The following is a 19,378-nucleotide window of genomic DNA, read 5'->3' on the forward strand; positions in this document are numbered from 1 at the left end:
TGTTAGTATGTAACACTAACAGTCATACTCATATTTCACCTTATCTATGTAATCACGAGAGCCGAGTCGGGAGCGGGTGTAGACGTTAGACAGCTTTATTTCCACACACCGAACGGAAGTCCAACCCAACATATATGAACCCACCTGGCACTCCCCCTGGTGGTCACTGGGTGTAACCATGCAGACAAAACATACAGCTCAATACACAACACTATGTTTATTAAAACCTTGTTAAAACCTGCACGCTTTGAACTTTGTCAGTGGGACTGCTAGGAAGCGACTTCCACGAGGTGTTTACTTAAATTCACAGGAAATAGGAATCCTACAAAATAAGGGTCTAAATATGTATCTTATACCTTTATTACTGTGCCCTTTTGTTTAGACCAGGGGTCACCAACCTTTTTGAAAGCAAGAGCTACTTCTTGGGTAGTGATTAATGCGAAGGGCTACCAGTTTGATACACACTTCAATAAAATGCCAGAAATAGCCAATTTGCTCAATTTACCTTTAACTCTATGTTATTATTAATAATTAATGATATGTACACTTAATTGAAGGGTTTAAAAGAGGAGAAAACACGAACAAAATGACAATCAAATTTTGAAACATAGTTTATCTTCAATTTCGACTCTTTAAAATTCAAAATTCAACCGAAAAAAAGAAGAGAAAAACTTAAAAAACGAATTTATGGAACATCATTAGTAATTTTTCCTGATTAAGACAATTTTAGAATTTTGATTAAATAGGTTAAAATCCAATCTACACTTTGTTAGAATATATAACAAATTGGACCAAGCTATATTTCTAACAAAGACAAATCATTATTTCTTCTAGATTTTCCAAAACAAAAATTTTAAAAGAAATTCAAAAGACTTTTAAATAAGATTTAAATTTGATTCTACAGATTTTCTAGATTTGCCAGAATATTTTTTTTGAATTTTAATCATAATAAGTTTGAAGAAATATTTCACAAATATTCTTCGTCGAAAAAACAGGAGCTAAAATGAAGAATTGAATTAAAATGTATTTATTATTCTTTACAATAAAAAAAAATACATTTACTTGAACATTGATTTAAATTGTCAGGAAAGAAGAGGAAGGAATTTAAAAGGTAAAAAGGTATATGTGTTTAAAAATCCTAAAATCATTTTTAAGGTTGTATTTTTTTCTCTAAAATTGTCTTTCTGAAAGTTATAAGAAGCAAAGTAAAAAAAATTAATGAATTTATTCAAACAAGTGAAGACCAAGTCTTTAAAATATTTTCTTGGATTTTCAAATCCTATTTGAGTTTTGTCTCTCTTAGAATTAAAAATGTCGGGCAAAGCGAGACCAGCTTGCTAGTAAATAAATACAATTTAAAAAATAGAGGCAGCTCACTAGTAAGTGCTGCTATTTGAGCTATTTTTAGAACAGGCCGGCGGGCTACTCATCTGGCCCTTACGGGCTACCTGGTGCCCGCGGGCACCGCGTTGGTGACCCCTGGTTTAGACTGTAAGGTACTTTGTCAGAAAGATATGAAAATCAAGTTTGAAGCTCCCCGCATTTTCATGATGATGTACTTCTAGGAAGGGAAAATGAAAGTTGCTGACACAGCACCAACACAAATAGTTCGTACAGACTCTAAATGTGATTGTTCTGCGCCAGGACGTGTAACCCGCTTCTGTCACCTTCCTCCTTCACCGCTTCATCCGAGCAGGCCGCCAAGTGGCCCCATAATGTCACCGTCATTCCCGCTCAGGCTTTTTTACCGAAGGTGGGCCCTCAGGAAGGAAGGAGTGAGATGGGAACAAAACGTCCTCGTTTATCTTCTGTAAGCCAGCGCTAAAGTAAGACACACACACACACACAAATACAAACACACACACACACATTCATAGTGCATGCATCATGGATCCAGCAGGTGACACATTATTATATTTAATACAGAGTAGACAGGAAACGATTGTATCAATTCTAATGGAGAGTCCATCTTTCAGTCAATAAATGAACAAACAAGCCCAGTAAAGAAAAAAATATGTAAATTTTTCTGTAAAAAAAACTGTTTGTTGTCACAATTTAATCTTCAAATCAACGGTTGTGTTATTTTGTATAATGGGGGGGGATTCCAATATACCAGTTTTTTTTTCATCAAGTTTACGGTGGATGTTTTTACAGTGCATTACTGTAAATGTAAACAACGCTAATACTCTTAATATTACAGTAACATTTGGGCCAATGAGCAGCCAGTTTTTAGGGTAAAATCAAAGCGTTCTGTGTCTACAGTGTATTACTGTCAATTGAAAAGTGGGACTACTGGTAAATTATGGCAATTATTGTAATTGTTTTTACAGTGCATTACTGTCAATTGAAAAGTGGTACTACTGTTATTTTTATAGGTAAATTATGGCAGATTTTTTTTTACCGTAGGTGTTTTTACAGTGCATTACTGTCAATTGAAAAGTGGTACTACTGTTGTTTTTACAGGTAAATTATGGCAATTATATGTGGCTTGTGCAGCCCTTTGAGACACTTGTGATTAAGGGCTATATAAATAAACTTTGATTGATTGATTGATTGAATTATTGTAGGTGTTTTTACAGTGCATTACTGTAAATGTAAACAACGGTAATACTGTTATTATTACAGTAACATTTGGGCCACTGAGCTGCCAGTTTTTAGGGTCAAATCAAAGTGTTTTGTTTCTACAGTGCATTACTGTCAATTGAAAAGTGGTACTACTGTTATTTTTACAGGTAAATTATGGCAATTATTGTAGGTGTTTTTACAGTGCATTACTGTCAATTGAAAAGTGGTACTACTGTTATTTTTACAGGTAAATTATGGCAATTATTGTAGGTGTTTTTACAGAGCATTACTGTAAATTGAAAAGTGATACTACTGTTGTTTTTACAGGTAAATTATGGCAATTATTGTAGGTGTTTTTACAGTGCATTACTGTAAATTGAAAAGTGGCATGACTGTTATTTTTACAGGTAAATTATGGCAATTGTTGTACGTGTTTTTACTGTGCATTACTGTAAATGTAAACAACGGTAATACTGTTATTATTACAGTAGCATTTGGGCTACTATGCTGCCAGTTTTTAGGGTAAATTCAAAGTGTTTTGTTTCTACAGTGCATTACTGTCAATTGAAAAGTGGTACTACTGTTGTTTTTACTGGTAAATTATGGCCATTTTTTTTTTACCGTAGGTGTTTTTACAGTTCATTACTGTCAATAAAATAGTGGTACTACTGTTATTTTTGCAAGTAAATTATGGCAATTATTGTAGGTGTTTTTACAGTGCATTACTGTAAATGTAAACAACGGTAATACTGTTATTATTACAGTAACATTTGGGCAGCTGAGCTGCCAGTTTTTAGGGTAAAATCAAAGTGTTTTGTTTCTACAGTGCATTACTGTCAATTCAAAAGTGGTACTACTGTTATTTTTACAGGTAAATTATGGCAATTTTTTTTTTTTTTACTGTATGTGTTTATACAGTGCATTACTGTAAATTGAAAAGTGGTACGACTGTTATTTTTACAGGTAAATTATGGCAATTATTGTATGTGTTTTTACTGTGCATTACTGTAAATGTAAACAACGGTAATACTGTTATTATTACAGTAGCATTTGGGCCACTAAGCTGCCAGTTTTTAGGGTAAATTCAAAGTGTTTTGTTTCTACAGTGCATTACTGTCAATTGAAAAGTGGTACTACTGTTGTTTTTACTGGTAAATTATGGAAATTATTGTAGGTGTTTTTACAGTGCAGTGCTGTAAATTGAAAAGTGGTACTACTGTTATTTTTACAGGTAAATTATGGCAATTTTTTTTACCGTAGGTGTTTTTACAGTGCATTACTGTCAATAAAATAGTGGTACTACTGTTATTTTACAAGTAAATTATGGCAATTATTGTAGGTGTTTTTACAGTGCATTACTGTCAATTGAAAAGTGGTACTACTGTTATTTTTACAGGTAAATTATGGCAATTTTTTTTTACCGTAAGTTTTTTTTACAGTGCATTACTTTAAATTGAAAAGTGGTACTATTGTTATATTTACAGGTAAATTATGGCAATTATATGTGGCTTGTGCAGCCCTTTGAGACACTTGTGATTAAGGGCTATATAAATAAACTTTGATTGATTGATTGATTTAATTATTGTAGGTGTTTTTACAGTGCATTACTGTAAATGTAAACAACGGTAATACTGTTATTATTACAGTAACATTTGGGCCACTGAGCTGCCAGTTTTTAGGGTCAAATCAAAGTGTTTTGTTTCTACAGTGCATTACTGTCAATTGAAAAGTGGTACTACTGTTATTTTTACAGGTAAATGATGGCAATTATTGTAGGTGTTTTTACAGTGCATTACTGTAAATTGAAAAGTGGTACTACTGTTATGTTTACAGGTAAATTATGGCAATTTTTTTTTTTTTACCGTATGTGTTTTTACAGTACATTACTGTAAATGGAAAAGTGGTACGACTGTTATTTTTACAGGTAAATTATGGCAATTATTGTAGGTGTTTTTACAGTGCATTACTGTAAATGGAAAAGTGGTACGACTGTTATTTTTACAGGTAAATTATGGCAATTATTGTAGGTATTTTTACAGAGCATTACTGTAAATTGAAAAGTGATACTACTGTTGTTTTTACAGGTAAATTATGGCAATTATTGTAGGTGTTTTTACAGTGCATTACTGTAAATTGAAAAGTGGCATGAATGTTATTTTTACAGGTAAATTATGGCAATTATTGTACGTGTTTTTACTGTGCATTACTGTAAATGTAAACAACGGTAATACTGTTATTATTACAGTAGCATTTGGGCCACTATGCTGCCAGTTTTTAGGGTAAATTCAAAGTGTTTTGTTTCTACAGTGCATTACTGTCAATTGAAAAGTGGTACTACTGTTGTTTTTACTGGTAAATTATGGCCATTTTTTTTTACCGTAAGTTTTTTTACAGTGCATTACTTTAAATTGAAAAGTGGTACTACTGTTATTTTTACAGGTAAATTATGGCAATTATTGTAGGGATTTTTTACAGTGCATTACTGTAAATGTAAACAACGGTAATACTGTTATTATTACAGTAACATTTGGGCCACTGAGCTGCCAGTTTTTAGGGTAAAGTCAAAGTGTTTTGTTTTTACAGTGCATTACTGTCAATTGAAAAGTGGTACTACTGTTGTTTTTACTGGTAAATTATGGAAATTATTGTAGGTGTTTTTACAGTGCATTACTGTAAATTGAAAAGTGGTATTACTGTTATTTTTACAGGTAAATTATGGCAACATTTTTTTTTACCGTAACTGTTTTTACAGAGCATTACTGTAAATGTTAACAACGGTAATGCTGTTATTATTACAGTAACATTTGGGCCACTGAGCTGCCAGTTTTTACGGTCAAATCAAAGTTTTTTCAACCGTTTGTCCCTCTCGGGGTCGCGGGGGGGGGGGGGGGGGGGTGTTTGCTGGAGCCTATCTCAGCTGCATTCGGGCGGAAGGCGGTGTACACCCTGGACAAGTCGCCACCTCGTCATGTTTCTACAGTGTATTACTGTCAATTGAAAAGTGTTACTACTGTTATTTTTACAGGTAAATTATGGCAATTATTGTAGGTCTTTTCACAGTGCATTACTGTAGCGGGAAAGATTTGATCACTTTTACTGTCAATATTTTAACAACTGAAAAATCTTTGGTAGTTTTTTTTTACAGTGCATTACTGTAAATGTAAAAACACTGAACACTGTTATTTTTACAGTAACGTTTTTTAGCGTACGGCGGTTCTGACACCAAATGACTGTATATTGGTTAATTTGACAGTAGAGTTCTGGCGACAGAACCGCAACGGTTGTTGTTTTTACAGTTCATTCCTGTACATTGGAAAACTAACGCTGTTACTTTTGTTTTTACGGTCAAAATCTGGCAAGGCTAAAATGTACGGCTATTTTTAGTGAAGTCTGAGCATTACGCTGCCAAGTTAAGGGACGGAATCGCAGTTATTTTTACAGTGAAATAACTGCGATTCCGTCCTTAATTGGCGGTAATGCTCAGTATAAATCGCCGTACATTTTAGCTGCCAGTTTTCTACGGCACAGTTGGAATGATAAAATACTTTTTTGGAAATAACTTTGACATCAAAAGAACATCGAAGCCTAAACATTGGATTAGGCAAACTTTGATTCGATTTGTTGAGGTTTTGTCACAAGTTCAACGTGGTTCAGTGATTTTAGGGGTGCTAATATGGAATGACTGTCTGGGCTCGATTGTGTCTCCTCTGCTGATAAATCTGATAGGACTTCATCTCCTAATAACGGAGATGGATGTTTCTCCCCGTCCTGCTCCTCTGTTCAGCTTCTGAAGTCCATGGCACGCATCAACAACAAATATGCAACGTCCTAGTATCTCCAATTTCCTGCACTTGTCCCTAATGCAAGCCGCCACCCTCGCATCTGGATGGATCAGAGGATCTAATTTAGCGGCGGAAATGAAGGCGGATCAGATGCACTTTGTCTGAAATGTAGGAGTAATCAGCGAGCAGAGAGGAAAGAAGGAGCGAGGGAAGAGTGGAGGAGGACGAGGAGCATCGGATCTGAGAGGACTTTCATGATCAGCATCAGTTGTCTTCTAACTTTGACAACCTGGTCTATCAAGTGTTGACACCTTTCGCTAAAAACTCAGTTGTGGGTTCGAGTCCTACTAATTTATCGTTTGTTTTCTTTCGAGTCTTTCACATTGCCGAGTAAAACTGGAGGAGCCACGTCCGGGTGGCCGAGCAGTCTAAGGCGACAGACTCAAGGAATGTTTCGAATGGAGGCTTCTGGCCTCCAGATTAGGAAGTGGGTTCAAATCCCACTCCTGACAAAAGTTTTTGAACACAGCAATGACTTTGCCAGTCATTTGTTTCTTTCAGGATTATTGAATTTGAACATATGGCAACTCACTTCTTGTGATTTCTTAGGAGTTTTGCAAGTTTGCGTTCAAAGAAATGACAAAGAAAACTTTGATTAAGGCCCTTGAACAGGGGTCTCCAACTTTCATCACAAAGAGTGTTTCTTTGTCCAAAATACTCTAGAACAGGGGTCTCCAACTTTTATCACAAAGAGAGTTTCTCTGCCTAAAAAGCTCTAGAACAGGTGTCTCCAACTTTAATCACAAAGAGGGTTTCTTTTTCCAAAAGACTCTAGAACAGGGGTCTCCAATTTTCGTCACAGAGAGGGTTTCTTTGTCCAAAGGACTCTAGAACAGGGGTCTCCAACTTTCATCATAGAGAGAGTTTCTTTGTCGAAGGAAACTATGATTAAGGCCCTTGAACAGGGGTCTCCAACTTTCATCACCAAAATAGTTTCTTTGTCCAAAAGGCTCGAGAACAGGGTCTCCAACTTTCATCACAAAGAGAGTTTCTTTGCCTAAAAAGCTCTAGAACAGGTGTCTCCAACTTTAATCACAAAGAGGGTTTCTTTTTCCAAAAGACTCTAGAACAGGGGTCTCCAATTTTCGTCACAGAGAGGGTTTCTTTGTCCAAAGGACTCTAGAACAGGGGTCTCCAACTTTCATCGCAGAGAGAGTTTCTTTGTCCAAAATACTCTAGAACAGGGCTCTTTAACTTTCATCATAGAGAGAGTTTCTTTGTCCAAAAGGCTCTAGAACAGGGGTCTTCAACTTTCATCACCAAGAGAGTTTCTTTTTCTAAAAGGCTCTAGAACAGGGGTCTCCAACTTTCATCACCAAGAGAGTTTCTTTGTCCAAAAGGCTCGAGAACAGGGTCTCCAACTTTCATCACAAATAGTTTATTTGTCCAAAACGCTCTAGAACAGGGGTCTCCAACCTTCATCATAAAGTGTCCAAAAGACTCTAGATCAGGGGTGCCCAAACCTGTTTTGCCTCCCAACGGTCTAAGATGCCAGACTCAAGGGTTGGTTTGATCTTGCAGCAGTATATCCAGATTTCTGGTTTGTTTCCTGTATAATTTTTTAAATTACTGAGTAAAACTGGAGGACTTCTGGTCGCCAAATTTCTGCCGAGAACATTTAAATATATGGGTATAAATAGCTGATTTTCCATGGTTTGTTGTGGGATTCAAAGTAATCGTGAAGGTAGCTTTCATAATGTAATAGGACTTATGGTCTCCAAACAGAGGCCTAGGTTCAAATCCCACTTCGGACAGCAACTTTTGAATAGTGCAATAATGTTGTGTGTTATTAGTTTGCCGAAGGATGATCAACATTCCTCTAGTAAACCTGGGAGAAGTCATTTCCTGCAGACAGGGCTGAGTGGTCTAAGGTGCCACACTGAAGGTGAGACTCCCTCCATGATGATTTGGATCTTCTGGTCTCTAACTGGAGGTGTGGGTTCGAATTCCACTCTTGAAAATACTTTTTTAATACTGCAATGACTTTGCCAGTCTTTTGTGTCTTTTATGGATATTCAACTTGAACATATGATTTCTTTGGAGCTCTGCAAGTTTGCTTTCAAATAAATTATGAAAGGGGCTTTGATTAGGGCTCTAGATCCGGGGTCTCTAACTTTCATCACTATAAGAGTTACTTTGACAAAACGGCTCTAAGTCAGGGGTGTCTAAACCTTTTTGCCTCCAAATAATTTCAAGTGTCAGACTCAAGGTTTGGTTTCATCTGTCAGCAGTGTATCAAGACTTCTGGTCTGCAAAGGGAGTCCTGTGTTCAAATCCTCCTCCTGACAAAAACTTTTTAATATATACACGTGAGTAATTAATTTCATGTGATTCAATCTGTTATGTGGAGACTTTGGCAGGTACGTGTTGAACGAAACCATAAAGAATGTTTTGACTAGGGCTCTACGGGTCATAGTCAATGTGTCAGGATGGCCGAGTGAAATGGGACTTCTGGTCTCCGAAGGGAGGCGTGGGTTCAAATCCCACTCCTGACTAGTTGTTATTTTTTTAAAATACTTTAGGAGTTATGTTTCTTTTAGGATTATTGACGTTGAACATATGGGTGACTCATTTCTTTGGATGCGTCTTTGGCTGCAGGAAGTTATGCGAGTTTGCATTCAAAGAAATTACCGGTATGAAGGAGGCTTTAATTAAGGCTCCCGATCAAGGGTCTCTATTTTTCATCACTCTGGGTGAATCAAAGGCTGACGAGAAGAGGCAGAAATGCAAAGAGCACTACACAAAAATACAACAAGCAGTATAATTAATCATCGTAGTCTGTAAAAATACACTGGCAAAAGAAAACCCCACTGATTGGCAATTAAGAACAGGTGAACCAAGTAAATGCCAACCAAAAACAAGTGAGGAGACCAGCGCTCAGAAGCCAAGTTAAAGCTACTGCAAAACGTACAAGAACAGGAAGTTGATGCAAAAACAATTGCTGGACAGAAAGAAATACCAAACCCAAAAAAACCAATGGTCCAAAACAGTAATGACACCCGGAGGTCTACAGTTTTACACGGAAACATAGATGTACTGCAAGGTGATGGCATTTCTGACGACTTCCCCTTTGAAGAAAAGATCCAGGTGTGTTGAGCTATTTCATTATCTTTTGGTGATTTTCACTCAACATTTTGTTAGGCTTTGCTAATCATGATCAATTCTTCTGTTGCCTTGATTGAGGCATACCACACCAGACGTCACCCACACAAAGTCCAGGGTTCAGCAGTGTGAGCCAAACAAACTTTATGAGTCGTGCAAATGCACCAGTTTGTTTTAACTGAACCTAATTGGACAAGGTGAACACACCCTAATAGCAATAAGAGTGGAAGAATGGTCTTTGGCTGAGTGGTCCAAGGTGCTGGCCTCAAGATGTTAGTCTTTTGGTAAATGAAATGGGGCTTCTGCTCCCCAAATGGAGGCGTGGGTTTAAATGCCACTCCTGACAAGACCTTTGAAATACTACAATGACTTTGTCAGACATTTGTTTCTGTTAGGATTATTGACGTCGAACATATGCGTAGCTCATTTCTTCAGATACGTCTTTGGCGGCTGGGAGTTATGCAAGTTTATGTTCAAAGAAATGAAGAAGGAGGTTTTGATTAAGGCTCTAGATCAATGGTCTCCAGCTTCATCGCTTTGACAAAAAGAAAGGCGGAGTCATCTATTTGTGTTTTATTTTATATGACTGGCAACATTTAAATTGTGCTTTATTTACAGAGCATATTTCCACTCAAAAGGGTGCAGTCATTGTCTTGATGCTGTTTTAGTAACGTCTGAACTGCACATAGAAAACGAATGCTACAATTTGAGGCAAATATTTTCTGCTTCTGACAATACCTGATAGTGACAAGGTCAGGATGGCCGAGCGGTCCAAGGCGCCAGACTCAAGGTGCGACTCCTTCCTTGGAACATTGGGTGTTCTGGTCTCTACATAGAGGCGTGGGTTCAAATCCCACTCCTGACAGCAACTTTTTCGTACATTGGTCTCAGTAGCTGATTTTCCGGAATACGTTCTACAATACAGGGAATTTTTGCAAGAAGACTTTGATTTTGTGGGTTCAAATCCCACTCCTGACGAGGAATTTTAAATTCTGTAGTTACATATCCCAGGAGAGGATTCCGAACATTGGTCAGCAAATGCTGATTTTAGTGTGTCACTCAAGCTCTATCAAATGGAGACGTGGGTTCAAATCCTACTTCTGACAAGACACTTTAAATACTGCAATAGCTGTGCCAGTCATTTGTTTCTTTAAAGATTATTGACATTGAACATATGGGTAGGTTCTTTGTTTTGATTCGTCATTGGTTGCAGGGACTTATGCAAGTTCAAAGAAATTATGTAGGAGTCTTTGATTGGGGCTCTAGATCAGGGTTCTCCAGATTTCATCATTATGGGCAATCAAAGGTTGATGAGGCGAGGCAAGAATGTTTCCAAGATTTCTTTCCAATAAAGATACCTGACATTGGTAGGGCAGCAAATGCACCAGAGTTCGCTTCAACTGGACCTGAATTTAGGTGTGATACTTTCTGTCAAACAATGGGGATTCTGGTCTGCGTTCAATTCCTTTTTCTGACAGTAGCATTTTAATATATAAATGGCATTTTCCATGATTTGTTTTGGGATGCGGTGGAGTTTTGCAAGTTTGACTTCAAAGAAATCATATTCGATGCTTTGACTAAGGCTTTAGATACAACTCATAACATTGTCAAAATGTCCAAGTGATCTAAGGTGCCAGACTCAGGGTTTGATCCTTCCCTAATATCTTGGGTACTTTTGGTCTCCAAATTGGGGACATGGGTTCAGTACTCACTTCTGACAATAACATTTACAATTTTTGTCATGGGATTATTGATGTTCAACATAATGATAGCTCATTTGTTTTGATTTGTTTATTGGTTGCAGGGTGTTATGCGAGTTAGCGTTCAAATAAATTATGAAAGAGGCTTTGATTAGGCCTAAAATCAGGGGTCTCCAGATTTCATCACTATGGGCAATCAAAGGTTGATGAGGCGAGGCAAACATGTTCCCAGGATTTCTTTCCATTGAAGATACCTGACATTGGGAGCAAAGCACATCCACAAGAGTTCGCTTCAACTGGACCTTGGGTGAGAACACACCCTAATAGTGATAAAAGTGGAAAGAGGTATTTCAGTGTCAGGATGGCCGAGTGGTCTAAGGCGCCAGACTCAAGGTGCGATACCTTCTGTAAGATAATGGGGATTCTGGGGCTGTATTTATCAAGCTTCTTAGAATTACTCCTAAGAAGTCTGCTAAGAGTTGACTTATGAGTAAAGAAATTCTTCGCTGAAAGCTGCACTTAAAAGTTAGTTATCAAGCGTCTTACTCACACTTTCAGCGAAGTGTAGGACTGAATCTTAAGTGTCACACTCAAAGCTAAATTACAACATTACTACGTGCCGTAAATGGAATTTTAGGTGACGTCATTTCTGTGTCCATAGAAATGACCAATCACAGAAGGGAATCCCTTGTCTAAGAATAAAGAAATATCTTAGAAATATTTAAGTGGACAATGGGAGTGTATATTTTGACAATAAACTACAAAATAATACAAAACAAACAAACAATATTGGCAATGAATCAAAAATAAATGTTTCCTTTTTGTTGCACCTTTCCTGCTTCCTGCTCCCAGACCGTAACAAAGAGGCAGGGGAGACACTTCTCCAGGATGTATGCTCGGGGCAACACCCTTCACTTTACCCGGCAGTGGGTCTCCACAGCGGACGACTTTAGAGTGAATAATGAGTCCGGCGATTAGTTGCAAATCTTGCTTTATTGATTGCTTGCACACAGCCAATCCAACACAAAACAAACTAGTCCCCGCCCGCACTCACAATACCGCTCCCTCTCTTCTCTCGCCCACACACTCACTGACGTCACTCACCTCACATGCTGTAACCTAGCGTATGTGTGTGCCACACACATACGCTACTCTCATAACATTTTCTTTCCAATTCATTAATTAGGCAACTAATTTGAAACTGGTGTGGGTGGCTCTATATATACTAGTCCACTGCAGCCACATGCAGTAATCAACAAGGAATCGAAAATTATTAAATCTGTGACAAAAATAATACCTGCTCTGTCTAAACGATACCGTTTGATCAGCTGCTCGTCATCAAACAAAGATGAACGTTCGCGCACGTCTCTCGCCTCAGTGCCATCCCCTGCTGGCAACTCCTAACCACTTAAGACACCTCTGAAGGTCTCTTAAATATCGTGGAGAGTAGGAGTGATTCTTAGACTTAAGAACGTTGATAAAAAGCTTTTATTCTTAAGTTTGAGAGTAGGACTAAATTTCGCAAATTTTCAGGACTTAAGTGTAAAATGGCACTCTAAGAAGCTTGATAAGTACGGCCCCTGATCTCCAAAGGGAGGCGAAGCCATATAATACAGTGTGTCAGGGTGGTCTAAGGCCCCGGAGACAAGGTGGGACTTCTTCAATCATGAAATGGTATTTCTGATCCCCAAATGGAGGTGTGGGTTTTTATCGTAATTTCCTAACATTTGCACTTTTTTACGTGGGACGAGGCCCTCTACGGCTCGCGAGACATGGTCTCAATCTACGTCCTCACAGTGTGCCAGTTGAAACACAGCCGACATGCAAGACTGTCAACAACCTTTGGTACAAGGTGCACTGGTTCAGACTGGAAGGACAATTCATGTTGGCTGTCACTTCCTTCCTCGTGGGCTTTGTTGCCTCCATTAGCTGATCCGACCTGCAGCCTTCAACATTCCTCACTGAACACGAGGCCCAGAATACATCCTTTAAATCAAATATCAACATGTTGAGGAACTTATTTTCATGTCTTCCAGTGATACATCTCACTCGGGATTAATGCTTGAGGAGTTGCCAGGGACGACGTGGGTAACTTCCTGTCTTCCACAGGGCCTGGAACGCTTTGGCGTCCGACATCGAGCCTTTAGCTGATTGGCTAAATCGGCTCGCTTGGGTTTAATTAGAAACAGCATCCAGACACACCCGCGTCCAGGGGCTCTTTAATTACCCCTAGGTTTGTTCTGAGACAGGGGGGGGGGTTGAGCTCTAATTAACCAGCTCCGACGCGCTCGACTCGGACTTATTTTTGTCCCCCATGCAAAAACCTGAAGACCCACAGGGACTGCTGTTGACGGCACATTTCCTTTAGACGCGTGGTGATGAAGAATTATACGCTAAGTAAGCTAAGACAGCTTTGTGAGGGAGTCCAAAGAGGGAAGGCGTGGAACAGAGTGCACAGGAGTGATGAAGATGGAAGGGGAAGGATGGTGCCACACTGACGTAAAGGACCAGCCTGTTATCTGTCCGTCTGTCAGCCTCACGGGCCAAACGTCTGCTCGTGCCGTCTCGCAGCAGACAAACGGCAGCAATGAGTGACAGAGACCATAGAGGCTTTACACCACACTTGGCGGCCATTTCTTTAGGTACACCAGCGCACTCCAACTCCATCCAGCACCACACAAATGACCATACTTGGAAAAAAGTCTGTGAGGTTGCCTGAGTTATACGTTGAAGCCTGCAGGTGTTAGCAAACAAGCTTTTCTTCCCGTCACTCACACACGCGCTCGGATCATTTGAAGATGATCGCAATCCATCAAGCAGTCATCAAATTGATCAGCTAAGAAATACCATATTTATTTACTTATTTATTGCACACCGGCAACAGTTTATTCACTGATACTGAAAACGTCATTAAAAATAAAATAAGTATATTTTTTTAATGTATATTTCACCCAAAACTGGCCTTAAAAAAAAAAAGGGGGGCAATTCAGTGTTCTTATATTCTTATATCATCCAATACAGTAGTTTAACAGTGCTCTGCTAAATAAAGCTAATATTAGACATATTCATAAATCAGTACCTTTTTGACAGTTTTATTTCATTTTCTCATATCAACTACAATCATTTTGTAAAAAAAACTAGGTAGAAAGCAAAAAATACGGAGAAAATTATGTAATAAAAAGTCCGGAAGCGTGTTTATTTGTGCAAATGTCCTCCAATAAGCACAATATTGGTTGTATAGTAGTCATATACAGCGTGCTTAAGTATTTAGCACCTCTTTCAAAGGCAAAGGTCACATTTCATGTACAGAAGATGTGTGATTATAATAGAATAGAATAGAATAGAATGGACTTTATTGTCATTATATTTGCATATAACGAGATTAAGGATTCCAACTTAAGGTGCGGTAGTGGGAAGAAATATGGGGTAAAAATAAATAAATAATAAAATAAAATAAATTACACAACAGGCAATAAAGAAAAACAACTAACAATTGAAATAAACAGACTACTATCCAATAATAATAATATGCAATCCTGTACAATATACACTAATATATGTACAATATATAATACTATAGAAATACAAAATACTGTACAATATACAGAACAAGACAAGAGTACCGGAGTGTTAAATAACAATCAGTGTCGCACGTATTGCACTCGAAGGGTAATATTGCACAGTAGGGTATTGGGGTAGGATATTGTATAGGGCTGAATTATTATTATAATGTTAGTGAGATTACTCCATTATATAGTCCCCTTCAAGAAAATAAAAGTATTTTTTATTTTTAAAAAAGCCTCTCTGAAAAAAAACAACCCAAAATGGTGCAAAATCTTGAAAACCCAGAAATTGGGTTACAAATGGCCTAAAAATGGTTTACTCCTTATAAAAATAATGCCAAACTCAAAACTAACAACCCATAAATTGGGTTACCAAAAATACCCAATTTGTTGTGAAGTCAAATGTCCTGCAATAAGCACACTATTTATTGTATAATAGTCATATACAGCATGCTCAAGTATTTAGCACCTCTTTAAAATACAAAGGACGCATTTCATGTACATAAGATGTGTGATTATAAATAATGTTAATGAGATTACTCCATTATATAGTCCCCTTCAAGAAAAACAAGTTATTTTTTCATTTAAAAAAGCCTCTAACTGCCAGTCCGTCACCACGGTAAATACCAAGGTTCAGGTTGAGGCTAGCGAGCTGGGAGAGGAGGAAACTCCCAACAAGTTCGCACGTTTCTGCTCCGTCAAAACTCCCCATAGTGACGTCGAATGTTGAATTGTTCTTTTTTTGCCATGGTGTACCGTTGCGGATGAGTATGGAGTTCTTTGCGTGGATGATGATGTTTCTTTCGTTGCCTGTGATTGAGTCGTAGTCCGAGGCAAAGTCTAGTGCTTTGGTCAGTAGGTCTTGCGTGATGGAAGGGTAAAATTCTTTGACATCGAAGGAGATAAAGTTGTGCTGTTGTTTGTCTTGGATGTTGCTGAACCATTTGATTACTGCTGCTGTATTTCTCCATTGGTTGAGTGGTGTTTTGTCCGTGATTTTTGTGTTGATTCTGTCCAGGATTATTTTGCTGATTTTTCCTATTTCGGATTTAGTTGGGTTTCATAGTCGGCATGATGTGTTATTTGCGAAGTTGGGTTTGTGGTCCTTCAATGTGAAGAAGGCTTCCTTGTTGGCTGTAGCGTCCACCCTGTCCTCGATGTCCAGTTCAGCCGCGATCCGTTTGTTTTCCAGGTGGATGTTCTGTAAAGTGTTGGGTTGTGCTTTTTTGTATGATTTGGTGATGCTTCTGTCCAGTAAAGTGTTATGTTCTTGTATGTTCATTCTGTAGAAATTTGTGGTTTTATCGGCGGCTTTGATGAGGTTGCTTACTTTCTTGATGCGCTCCGTGTCATTTTTCAGCTTGGTGAGGAGTGGGTTGCGGACTGGCTTGAATTTGACTGATTGTATCATTTTGAGCATGTCGTTCTCAAAATCCTTTAGTTCCTCAACTGTGGGTGGGTTCTTGGTAGATTTGAATCCGTAAGTTTTCTTTTGTGTTCCTTTTGTTTCAGGGTGGAGGAAAAAGTGTGCTTTCCACCGCATCCTTCTTAGGAAATGTTCCGTCTTTTCTATGCGCCTTAGCTTGTAGTCATTTTGCGCGGGTATGGGAATGTTCTTCGTGGAGTAGTCGATGTTGAATTTTTCCATTTCTGATCGTCGTACAGTGCTCAACAAATGTATATGTCTATGTATGTGTATATGTATATGTCCATGTATATATATATGTATATGTGTATATATGTATATATATATATATATATATATATATATATATATATATATATATGTGTCTATATGTATATGTATCTATATATATATATATGTATATATATATATATATAGATATATATACATATATATATATATATATATATATATATATATATATATATATATATATATATATATATATATATATATATATATATATATATATATACATATATATATGTATGTATGTATGTATGTATGTATATATATATATGTATGTATGTATGTATATATGTATGTATGTATGTATGTATGTATGTATGTATGTATGTATGTATGTATGTATGTATGTATGTATGTATGTATGTATATGTATATATATATATATATATATATATATGTATATATATATATATGTATATATATGTATATATATATATATATGTATATATATGTATATATATGTATATATATATATGTATATATATATATATGTATATATATATATATGTATATATATATATATATATATATATATATATATATATATATATATATATATATATATATATATATATATATATATATATATATATGTATATATATATATATATATATATGTATATATATATATATATATATATATGTATATATATATATATGTATATATGTATATATGTATATATATATATATATATATATATATATATATATATATATATATATATATATATATATGTATGTATTCATACATATATATTCCTCGCGCACTAATTGACTTAAAAAGCGCACTTGCTGCATGTCACGTTATCGATGGTAAAATGCATTTTTAGACAATATGATTTGCCTGAGTGGCTAGGAGACGGTAGAAAAAAGACTAGTAAGGACAAATTTAAAAAAATAATAATAAATTTTTTTTTTTAAAAAACATTATTATTATTATTATTATTATTATTATTTTTAACTTGGGACTTCCCGCGGGCCGGATTTTGGACGCTGGGGGGCCGTAGTTTGGGGACCCCTGCTTTAACCCAAAAATGGGGTACGCTCTTGGAAAAAAAATACCCCCAAGTGGTGCATAATCTTGAAAACACAGAAATTGGGTTAAAAATGGCCTAAAAATGGGTTACTCCTTAGAAAAATAATGCCAAAATTCAACTCAAAACTAACAACCCATAAATTGGGTTACCAAAAATAACCCAATTTGTATAAGTCAAAGCTGGATAGCCAGTTCACATCTAAGTGTCCTCCAATAAGCACACTATTTATTGTATAGTAGTCATATACAGCATGCTCAAGTAGCACCTCTTTAAAATGCAAAGGACACATTTCATGTACATAAGATGTGTGATTATAAATAATGTTAATGAGATTACTCCATTATATAGTCCCCTTCAAGAAAAAAGTTATTTTTTAATTTAAAAAGCCTCTAACCCAAAAATGGGGTACTGTCTGAAAAAAAATACCCCAAACTGGTGCATAATCTTAAAAAAACAAAACAGAAATTGGGTTAGAAATGGCCTAAAAATGGGTTACTCCTTATATTAATAATGCCAAAATTTAACTCAAAACTAACAACCCATAAATTGGGTTACCAAAAATACCCAATTTGTTGTGAAGTCAAAACTAAATAGCCAGTTAACATCTAAATGTCCTCTAATAAGCACAATATTTATTGTATAGTAGTCATATACAGCATGCTCAAGTATTTAGCACCTCTTCCAAAGGCAAAGGATGCATTTCATGTACATAAGATGTGTGATTATGAATAATGTTAATGAGATTACTCCATGATATACCCCCGTTCAAGAAAAAAAGTGATTTTGTTTTTCATTTAAAAAAGCCTCTAACCCCAAAATGGGGTACTCTCTGAAAAAAAACAACCCCAAAATGGTGCATAATTTTTAAAACCCAGAAATTGGGTTAAAGATGGTGTTTCCCTATAAAAATAATGCCAAAATTAAAGCATTTAGCACCTCTTTCAAAGGCAAATGACGCATTTCATGTACATAAGATGTGTGATTATAAATAATGTTAATGAGATGACTCCATTATATACCCCCGTTTAAGAAAAAAAAATATTATTATTTTTAATTTAAAAAAGCCTCTAACTCAAAAAATAGGGTACCCCAAAATGGTGCACAATCTTGAAAACCCAGAAATTGGGTTAAATAAATGAGTTACTAAAAATAATGCCAAAATTCGACTCAAAACTAACAACCCATAAAATTGGGTTACCAAAAATAACCCAACATTTTTAGTGTGTAGTAAAACCATTTACAAAAGGTCAGCATCCTAGGCTGTAGGCTATCAGGAGCTCGCAGCTACCCAACAGCGAAGCACAGAATAGCACACAAGCTAGCCATAAGTAATAAGTGTCATTCATTGAACAATATTGCACATTTGTCAATAGAAACAACTATGAAATGTCATTGTTGAATATTATTTACACATACAGTCTCCGAAGGAGAAGCATATTAGAAAGTATCCAGTAACAAACGTGTCTGCATTAATCAGCTTGTTGCCTTGTGAGCTTGACGAAATGAATGTCGCCAAAAAATAATGACCACTCCACTTCATCTTAATGACAGCATAAGTTCATTCCAGAAGGTTAATAATAAATGTGTTTGTGTGTTTCATACTGTCAGAATAATTGTATGTAAGTTATCACAAAACTTTGTGTTGCCACGAGTTCCCGGCGAGAAGACAAAAGCTGTCTTTGATCCTACCAAGAAGAAGGCTTGTAAAACTCCACTTTGTAGGATGGGAAGCAACATGAAGGTGTTCTGTTTCTTTGATGTATTGTAATCCACAGAAAGATTTTGTCTTGACCCGGGAACTACAAAGCGGAGAGAAAGCACGACCTGCCCAAGCAACAGGCACCTGTTCTTTGAA

The 19,378-nt window shown here is 36.6% G+C and overlaps 1 protein-coding gene and 1 non-coding gene across 2 annotated transcripts in view; both read left to right on the top strand.

Moving 5' to 3' along the window:
- LOC133636380 (trichohyalin-like) overlaps nt 1-19,378 on the top strand; it is a 34,476-nt gene that overhangs the window by 15,045 nt on the left and 53 nt on the right. The window contains exons 8-9 of the mRNA XM_062030374.1: nt 1,645-1,826; nt 19,299-19,378. The exon at nt 19,299-19,378 is cut by the window's right edge and continues 53 nt beyond it. The gene's annotated coding sequence lies outside the window, so the exon portion shown is untranslated. The remainder of the gene's footprint in view (nt 1-1,644; nt 1,827-19,298) is intronic.
- Nucleotides 10,262-10,374, top strand: trnal-caa (transfer RNA leucine (anticodon CAA)). Its single transcript has 2 exons — nt 10,262-10,299; nt 10,329-10,374. It is a non-coding gene; the product is annotated as a tRNA-Leu (tRNA).

The sequence above is a fragment of the Entelurus aequoreus genome, linkage group LG20, assembly GCF_033978785.1.
Source record: "Entelurus aequoreus isolate RoL-2023_Sb linkage group LG20, RoL_Eaeq_v1.1, whole genome shotgun sequence".
NCBI classification, from domain to species: domain Eukaryota; kingdom Metazoa; phylum Chordata; class Actinopteri; order Syngnathiformes; family Syngnathidae; genus Entelurus; species Entelurus aequoreus.